Source organism: Amblyomma maculatum, chromosome 4 (assembly GCF_055883805.1).
Source record: "Amblyomma maculatum isolate TAMU_Amacu chromosome 4, ASM5588380v1, whole genome shotgun sequence".
NCBI classification, from domain to species: Eukaryota; Metazoa; Arthropoda; class Arachnida; order Ixodida; family Ixodidae; genus Amblyomma; species Amblyomma maculatum.
Window position 1 is genome coordinate 100,701,017 of NC_139347.1, and position 10,238 is coordinate 100,711,254.

The window sequence follows — 10,238 nt, forward strand, 5'->3', positions numbered from 1 at the left end:
AATGATCGCCGACATGATCGCAATGTACATAGACTCGAAGCACAAAACCTGGGACGAGATTCTCCCGTACGTCACCTATGCCTACAACAAGGCCATCTAAGAGATGAAGCGTTTTACACCATTTCGCCTGCTCTACGGACGCGACGCTCAGACGATGTTGGATGCCATGCTGCACTGACGATCATCCGCTCGCGCCAGACGCCGAGAAGTTTGCTCAGCGCGCCGAGGAAGCACGTCAACTTGCCCGCATTCACATTCAGCAACAGCAGGGCACGGATGGGCGTCGCTACAACCTCCGTCATCGACACGTCACACACCAACCTGGAGATCAAGTTCAGGAGTGGGCACCGGTGCGCCGGCCAGCGGCTTGTCTGAAAAACTGATGTCGCGTTACTGTGGACCTTACAAAGTTCTACGCCGTGTCACGGAAATGACATACGAAACCCTTTCAGCGGGTACTGCGCAGCCCTCGCGTCGGCAACCATGCTCCGAGGTCGTACACGTTGTACGCATGAAGCCATATTTCACGCGTTAATGTGCAGTGTGCTATGCGCTTGTTTCGTTGTCGCGTAGGGCACCTTACCCCGCCTTCGTTATCTATTTTGTTCCTGTGCTGATCATTTTGTTTTCGCTTGCATCGCCCATCACTCGCGCTCAGTTTCTGCTGTTGTTTTTTTAGGAAGGGGAGTAATGCCACCTTGTGTTCCTGATGTTCTCAGGTAGCGCCTGAAAGAAAAGGACGCTGAAGTTGGCTCGCTGTGTGCGGAACTCTGCTTGCTTGTAAAGCTTCGCCCTGTCTTTTAGTTACCTCTAGCCCTGTTGTCCGTGAGCACTTGCCAATATATTGTCATCATTGTAATTATCTATTATTAAACGTCGTTTCACGAGAACTTCTTTCTAATTTGTGAATGATTCCACCGTTCGTTCGGTGTGATCGATCTTCGATGTCATTGAATAAAGCTCGGTCGCCCAGCTTACAGGTTGTGGAGCCTGCTGTTAACCCCAGTACCTCTCAACTGAATCCCTAAAGCTGGTCGAATCATGGTCGGCTAATCATCAAAATAGACACCCGTGTGCAGCTTCCTGGGGAGAGCTCCATGTAATACATTGAGGACGTACTTGCCCTTTGTCGGCGTCTCAATAGTACCACGCCTGAATCCGATCGGGTCCACCATGTTCTCAAAGAAAGATGGGGTTTCGCCTTTAGCACTATCTCAGCTGAACAGACCTCATCTGTTGCGGAAATTCATACAACTTGTAAGCGCTTAAATGAACTTCAGCCACGCCACCTCCCGGACACCTGGGATATTACAGACCTCTGCGCTCTGATTCGATCTATCATCGTCGGAGAACTGCAGCGCTCTTCCCCGCCCTGCAAGTTATTCTAATTTATGTGCCACGATTAAGGAGGACCTCGTTTTGCAACGCATCCTTCCTCGCCACCATCGGCATCGAAAAAACATTTTTGTGCGTGATTCGGAACTCATAAAGTTAACAAACACCCTGACTTCGTGTTGCGTGTCCTCTAGTAGAGATCCGTGTCTCGTACTTCGGTAAGCTGCAGCCTCAATTCCATGACTACAGCGCACCGCTACTGCTCGACTGTTTAGCGTGAAATGCTGCACTGGACAAATATTCGAAGAAGTAGCAAATGTTCATAAAAATATTTGATTCGTGTAGGATTTTATTTACCGTTATTCGATTCCTATTCGATTCGGTTTTTAACAAGGCGATTCGTATTCGCTGTGGTAGCACAACTAGTTTAGAAGCATGTGGTTTGGTTTCAAAAAGTACTCTTTGCACGCCCTTAGCACGAATAGCCAGGAGTGCCAATGCTTCGCAGTTTGTTGTCTTATTCTTTTTTTCCAATGAACGGTAGCTCACCTTCAAACATCATGACGCCCAGAATGTCGAAGAGGTTGGCGGTGATGACGTCCTTGAAGCGAATGGGAGACCGGACCGCCTCGATGAAACTTATGAGCACGCTCACCAGGGGCCAGCAAAGTAGCAGGCCGAGCCACACCTGGGAAAGAGAAGCCAATTAAGGTCAGGAGGAAACAAAAAGAAATGGTGTGTTGCTTTTATTGTACTTTGGCAAAGGTAATCCTCTTGATTTGGTCCTATAAAAAAAATAATTCTGGTCACTCTGGACCTAACTATAGCCAATATCCAGTGCTAAACAAGGATCTGTATAGAGCGTATAAATTCCATAGGAATGTGTAACGGGATAGCGCTATGTTCTGGGTCTTGTCCTTAGCGCGTAGGAAATGTTTCGGTTGCCTGGGTGCCGGCCAAATCGGATGCTGCGTTACACATTTCGGTAACTTCGGGTCAGTGCGACTGTATTGTGGTAATATTGATTGAGCCTTACAAATTACCGCCCTTCCTCGCTATCTGGAAGCCGCCGCGTCTATCGTGGAGGTTCAACAGTGGTCTTAGCGATCACTTCCCGTGCGACGGCGAACTTGATCTTGAAGGTCATAGGTTTAACCCTACTTGTGGCAGCACCTAGGGGCTGCCACGTTAAGTGGCGGATGCTTACACCTACCTGAACCGAGTTATAACGAGTCGAAGCACCCGCCGTGGTTGCTCAGTAATGGGATTCCCAGATATTTAGCAAGTGTCCGATGCATAAACGGAGAAGGCGCAATGAATAGCTGTTCTTGAAGAATTGGTTAGATTGAAAACATTTTAACTTGGCTAGGCCTGCCTGCACTGGCTGTGACTGTATTGTTTGAATTCTTGTCTGAGAAGGCAATAACAAACAAAAAATCCGAGAGGGCTCAGTGGTACAGACGCTCGACTATTGAACCGGGTTGCACGTGTTCGAACCCGAACAGTTGCAATGAGATCCGATTTCTTTTTTCTTGTGGAAAAAAAAAACTACAAGAGGTCGCGATCAGTCACACGCTGCATCACCTCTCCGCTGACTGGCGAACTTGAAAGACTCGGGGAAACTCGCGTGTTGGACTCGCTGTACCGGACTTCGTTTGATTTACCCGCGCGAGGCCACGTGGTTGAGATCTCACGAAGCAGCTCTAGTCAATCACGGTTACGGCACAAAAAGAAAAAAAAAAGATTGAAGAAAGGTTTTGGTCGATTGCATTGAACGTATGATTACTTTCGCACTAAAATCAAAGACGGAACCTCGCAGCTACCGCCGCAGCCTATCGCCCAGCGTGTATTATTACTGATATCTTGCGCTGTGCACTGCATGCCTTTGTCTTCATCATGAAGCTTCCCTCCATGTGCAGTGTATCTTAACACACTGGCATTGTCCCTTTAGGTGCGTTAAAGGTGAAGCACACTTGGACTAATGGACTTGGTCCCCCGCCCTGATAATGACTTTGCGTAATTCGATAAATGAGTTCACCCATTCACACATTTCACAAAATTAGGTCCCAAGACCCTTTTGCGCGATAATACGTTGACTGGCTAAGTCAAAACCTCTATCAGTTTTTCACGTCGCTTTCATAAATTTAGCAGTAAAATCACCTCAAAAATAATTTCTCCATTTTGTATAAAATATGGGCCTTGCAAGAGGGTCTGCAGCCACTTTATCTCTCCCTCTTCATTTCCCTCTCCTCCTGTCCTCTAATCACTAGAGATCGCCTTTCGATAAAATCAGACTTCGAGCACTGATAATGAGGCATTGGGTTCGAATCTCACTAACGACCTGCAGTTGTTTTTTTTTTTTTCGCCACTTTCCACTCCTCTTATAATATGCACATACCATGACATTAAGTGCTTATTTATCAGCTTCACAAAAAAACAAAAGAACGTTTCCCTCAGCTTCTTTCGGTTTCGGTGACTATACTGTCTTCCTTATAGCTAATGGAAACGTGACAGCTTGAGTTCCTTGCGTGAGCCACTTAGCAGGTGCCGTACTTGCCTCGAGGTCGAAGCTCATGAGGTAGCCAAACACGCTGGTCATGTACGCGTTGGGCGTGCCAGCGTAGTAGCGAGGGTTGGCGTACACGTAGGCCGGCAGCGGTGTGCCCACCGTGAGACGATCAGCCGTAGGTATCACCCCGTGCGCTGAGACATCAGACTCCTGCGTAAAGGAAAAGCGACATAATAGCGACAAGCCTTACATAGTTTGACCCAGCAACGTCAGCTCGTAGGAAGTCTCCATGTTCGGGATACTGCTGCAGAGAGTAAATAATATTTAACCGTGCCCATGACACCTCTTAGATGCTCGCTGGTTCAAACTATTCAAGCTACATGCTCAGTTCTTCGGCGAAATGATCTACGTGCGCGAAGGTGGAGAGATCACGCGCTTTTACAAAACTGCACGTCAGGTTTTTCGGACGCAGAAACGGTTATTTCCGACATATGCATAGGCTACCCTCATCAATATAGTTGTCATATTACTCAAGCAATTTTGTCTCGCACCTCTTTTTATAGAAACCAAACATAGCGATTCGAGTGATCTCTTCATTTTACTCACTGGTGTAGACTGATACCAGTTAACAGTCCACATGAAGACATCGGTTACAAGTTTCCGCTGAGTATTCTAATTGAGTGGTTTTGGACAAAAGAGAATACGATCATATCGCAGCTGCACTATCGTAGACACATTCCCAAATAGTGCACGCGTGCTGCACCCGTACACTCGCACGTGCGTACTACACCTTGCTGCTCACCTGGTGTCACCCGTTCGCAGCATCATACGGCAAACCAGTGCAGTCGCACTTAAGTGCAGAGAAAGCGAAACAGCGAGTTTTAGATTTCTCGTGAATCTGTGCCACATTTTTTGAAGGCGTTCACCTGTCGACAATTTATTTTCTGCGGAAGCGGACCTGCAATTACCATTAAATAGGGTTTCCCTCCTGCACCAAAGCAAAACAGAAGTGAACATCAAGTCGCGTCAGTTTTGGGTTTAGATAACAAATAAGAGCGCCCACGAGGTTTAAGTGATGTACAATACTTCGGCGAACGTAATTTTTTAAAGGGACACTTAAGGAGCATTATAAGTTAACTTGAGAGGATGGAATGCAGGGCTCTAATCACTAAGATGCCACTCTAATCGAAAGTGGAATGTGTAAAAGTAAGACAAGATCAAGAAACAAAATACAGGTTTCAGTATCAAGTTTCAACAGCCAATTTTGCAGGTCAGTCATATGCATGCGTCCGCAACCAAATTCGAATCTCCAAAGCTACGCTAACTGCCATTCACTTTAAAGTGGTTACAGGTCCTCGTGATCGCAAAGTCGCCAGAAGTTCCAGTCGATTGATAAGAAAGCTTTTAAATTCAATATGTATTTAATAATGGTACATTGCTCTGCTGTACAATCGTCCCCGTTGCTAGTACAATTTCAAGAAAAATTTGTTAGTCACAAAACTAATGGGAGGAATTTGTCCTCATTTTCCTTTAACCTCATTGGCCGACCCATTTTTTCAAGTTATTACACCCCAGCTGTGTTAAAAAAAGGTGCGTGCTATACATAGGCCCTCGACGTACCTTGCTTGAGGACGAGAAATGACATTTGTTTGAGGGCACATGTCAGTGTGGCAGGCATTTAATCCCCTCGCCAGGCTAGAGAATCCTCGTCTACTCACATTTCTCTCTAGCATGCCCAGTGGACCACCCCACTCTCCAGTGGGACGCCGGCCGGACCAGATCTGCTCGTCCGTAGTCTGGAGTTCCACGCTGTAGCACATGCAGCGTGAGAATCCAGGGTATATTGAGAGAAAGAAGATGGCTACATCGTATGAAAGAGCACTGAACAAGGGTAGAGGGGCAGACGAAGAGAAGTCCACTTGTCGAAACGTTGGCTCGGCTTGCGAACTACGGCCCCCTTTCTACCTTCGTTCAGTGCTCTTTCATGCAGCGTAAGTGTAACGCAAGTCTCATTACTAGAACATAAACTGCACTGCAGAATTTGGCACAATGTAGGGCACTATATGGATAAAATTTGGCGCACAACTCATTCCAACAATGAAAGCGCTATTACTGGTGACTTTTAGCCAATCGAAAAAAAACATCCAACCGAAAATTGTCGGGCGGTCATGCGAACCGAGTGATGAAAATGCTACAGCAGTTTTCGGCATTAGCGTCGATTTGCTTTTCCTAAACTCAGTTCCAGGCCGATTACTTTTTGTTATTCTGCTGGTTGGTCTTCTCGCGGGTGCGACTATTACATAGTGTGTAGAAGGGATTTCTTAGTGTGTAGAAGGGATTTCTTCTAAGCGCGCCTTCGGCATTTGAGAATGCGTTTGGGGAGAAGAACATATCACTGCAATCACATTAAATCTTGTCCAGTGCTTTTTACTTCGGCAAGTTCTCACTTTTTGTTTTGTAAAACCCATCGCTGGGGTGTAGATGTATTTTTCGTGGCCAACGAGGTCCAAAGTACTCTGAAGCCATTACCATATGTCTTCAAGCCTACACTGTGCTGAATTAGGGAAACTTTATAGATCACACTAAAGATTACAAAAGCTTTGTATACATGAGCTCGACGCAAGCGGGTCGAGTAGGGGGAGCCGGTTGTCGGGCTGAGCCAGCCCGACCCGTCCGGGTTTACATGAACTTATTTCTGTCGAGCAGAGATCTCTGCTACATCCTAGCCCTGTTTACATGGACCCGACACCGGAGGGTTGAGTTGGGGAAGTGAGTTCAGTAGACTCGACCCTACCGGTTTTACATGAACCCGACCCGACGAGCGCAGAACCGGCTCTGGACGAGCGGCGATTACGGCGGCCCCTTGCGTCGAGGCGAAAAGCTAGCAGACGGCAACCGATTCCGGTTTTCTCCCGCTCATCTCAAATGTTTTCCGTCCTGCTATCCTCTGCCACTGTGCTCCGATTCAACCCGACAGCGTTTACTTTCTTAATGAAGCGGGGTCGAGTCCAGTCAACCCATCCCGTGTGCCGGAGTTGACTCGAATCGACCCATCGCCTTCTCGACCCAACCCGACCGCGTTTACAACCATTTAACCGGTTTTCAACCAATCAATAAATTCAATCCGCTCCTGTCTGGTTCATGTAAACGCCGCTACTGCTTCGAGCAAGCGAACCAGGCGCAGGCAGGAGAGTAGCAAGAAGAGGACTGATCGGACGAACAACTCACAATCCCGTCCCCGACCAGCGAGGAGGCGAGAGAGGAGGCGCAGGCCCGACGCGTCAACGTATACACGTGCCTCGCCCAGCGGGCAGGGTCGAGCCAGAGCCATATATCCCCTTATAGGGCTCTGGATCGAGAAAACTCACCCCCTGCAGTCGGGGTGGCGGAACCCGGCTCGACGGTCGTCTAGCTCGACACTTTAACGTATACATGAGCCCGACAGCTGGTTTTTAACCCTACTGTCGGGTTAAAAATGTAAATCACCTGAAAGATATATATAGTTAAGAGTTGTTTAGTGAAGAAAGCAACCGTAGGAATCGGAAAACTTCTCTTCGTCGTTTCATTTTGGGACTACGATTGCTCGTAGCGCTGCCTCAAACCCATTAAGATTGGGCAGGATCAGAGTCCCTTTCGACTGCTTCGTAATAATCAACATATGAGTAATTACCCAGGAATGACGACGTTAAAACAATCAGGTTGTTTTGAGGCACGATTAAGATTTCATTATTAGGGATTTACGTTAGGGATTTACGATTTATGGATTTACACAATTTAAGAAGATACCATTCATTTCAAGGATTCTTTTTTCACATGTAATTAAAAAGGCTTATTTATAGCCTAATCGCTTTGCTAAGAAAAGGAGTCCAAGGTTTCTCCTGAAGTTGTGAAGAAGCTCCTGGAAGATGCATTTCCTAGAGACCTTAATAAAAAGCATGATTCATGGTTGTTAGAAAAACTGTTACTTTTGCAGTTGGCGTAAATCTAGCTTCTACGCCTGCAAGAAACAAAAACATCTTCGCGAGAGGCATATATTCAGATTATACACTGTTGGACATCCACATATACTCGCATGACCTCTCAAAAGCCTGCTTGTACACAGCTCAGCGATCTGCGACCACGGGCTATGCTAGCAGCACTGTCACCTATAAAAGGCAATCAACTGTGATCTGCTTACTGAATGACCAGGCCACCGTAGTCCGGTTAATGAACAATGAATACAAGAAACGAACTACTAAATGGAATTCAAAGAAATTTCAAAGAAATTTATTTTAGAGAAAACCGCGCTATCCATAGACGTGCCAAGCAGACCATTCTATTTTTGTTTGCCAGACCAGAAGCTATAAGGCCAGAAACATTAGTAATTTTAATCACTTTTGACCTTCTTCAGAGTTCAGTTTCAAACTAGGTAGTTACCGCCGACAAACACCGCCGTACAGATAACTAGAATAAGCTTTCTTCCAAATAGTACTGAAGTAGCTGTGTTTACGGCGGTGTCTTTTTTCTTCACACATTTGGCAATGACAAGAATTTCAATCAAAAACTGCCGTGTTACGTATACTGTTGTTTGTTATCTCCGCACGTGTCAAATGATTTGTTAAAAATAATGCATGCCATTGAAGTCCAGTGCTTTTTCTCAATGATTTAAAACCTGTTTTGGTATATCAAGCGGGAAGACAGCAAAAATTACACGCACATAGTAAAGCACGGCGAGTGACTTTCGATACGGTTCGTGATTATAAAATGAAAAACTTTACTTGAATCGAAGGAACTGCCGGAGCGTCTGTATTATGTACCAGGCCAGGCCGCCGAAGACCACCTTGCCGTCGACCATCGAAACCTCCAGGAAAGGTTTCATCTTGAACAGGGGAAGCCAACGAAATCATCGACACCTTGAAACGCGGTTAAATCAAGCGACTGAAATGCGCGCACTTCGTGGGCGAAATTGTTCGCACAGAGATTGAAAAAGCATCCCCTCTGGCACAGAATGCAAGGGTCCTGAGGATTCCGAGTCTCTGCACCCTCCCACCTACACTGAGACGCCCGAATTGGCAGCTCCTGCCAAATAGACTATGTCACATAACATCGTTGCGTGAATTATGTGGAGCTTCCAATTTATGCTGAGGACAAGGGAACGGGATGTTTCTGCGCTCCAGAACAATGCTTTAAAAGGAACTTAAAGGCGGGCTAGGTGGTATGGTTTCTCAGGAATCATTATAGCGCAATTCCAGAGACGAACACTGACGCCAGCCCTGCGTTCTTCTTTTTACTAGCGTTCGTCCCTGGAATTGCACTGTAATAAGTCCTGCGAAGAATGGTTGTGCAGCGACATGAGAATGCAGTTCTTATGAGTCATTCAGCTCATACTTCTAAAGGGGGCCTATATGAACTATTATGATGATGGACATGACCTAAATACGCAGCTGCTATGAAAAAATTACAGGGGTGCACTTCAGTGTCCTTACGTGCTGAAATCCGAAATCATTGAGAGTTACATACCAAGTAATTTCGAAGTCCGATGTTATTTCGACGTCCACAACTTCTTGTTTGGACGTGCTTGTCTGATGCTAGTGCGACTTTTTCATACCCCAGTTATGTCGATCCCGTAATAAATTGGATAGAGTCACGTGATTGGTAAATGACGCAATTAACTGTAACTATCACTATGTACCTAATCTGATGAAACAATATGTTTACCGTTAATGGGGACAATAAATTCTCATTCAGATGCGTCATCGGTGCTGTCTTTTGACTATCATGACTCCAACTAGTAAGCTGCACGCAATATTGCTATGGCTTATTAACATTAATAATCTTTTGTTAATTGTCTGCTTATTGTTAATAGTTTTAGCTCTTATCGTCGTTATCTAATGCACACTTTCATAGTTACATATCTTGTTCACGCCAAGAGCCAAGAAAGGCGTTCGCATTAAAATCACCGAGATTATATGCCTATCAAGGATAGATTTCGAGTACGAAAGGTTTTGAGCAAGGCTGCTTCAGAGCCTACAGGTCTTCATACGGCATTGATGCACGGTGGTATCGTGTTCTGTTATCGGGAGACCGGCAGGAGGCTGGAACGGTGGTTTCGTTCGAATTTCATCTCGTTATCACTCTCTTCATACCTTAATTCGACTACTTCCTTGCTCTCGATGGAATGGGAATGAAACAAAAATCCATTACGGCGGCTTGAAATTCACTGCATGCCTTTTATCGGTTGTTAAGGAACAAGTATTTGACCTCACAGTTCATGATAACTGCTTGGAGAAGACAATGAGCGAAAAGAAGTGACCACGTTGTTCACACTATTAACTTGTACACGCAGATCTATCTTCACACTTCAGGTATCTCACTGATGATAAAGGAGTCCAACAGGGTGAATATTATAAGCTCA

The 10,238-nt window shown here is 45.8% G+C and overlaps 1 long non-coding RNA gene across 1 annotated transcript in view; it reads right to left on the reverse strand.

Annotated features, from left to right (window-relative positions):
• Positions 1–5,632: 5,632 nt before the first annotated feature.
• LOC146191843 (uncharacterized) overlaps positions 5,633–10,238 on the reverse strand; it is a 5,586-nt gene continuing 980 nt past the window's right edge. Inside the window, exons 2-3 of the long non-coding RNA XR_014706370.1 lie at positions 8,641–8,736; positions 5,633–5,653 (exon numbers count right to left, since the gene is read on the reverse strand). This is a non-coding gene — a long non-coding RNA (uncharacterized LOC146191843). The remainder of the gene's footprint in view (positions 5,654–8,640; positions 8,737–10,238) is intronic.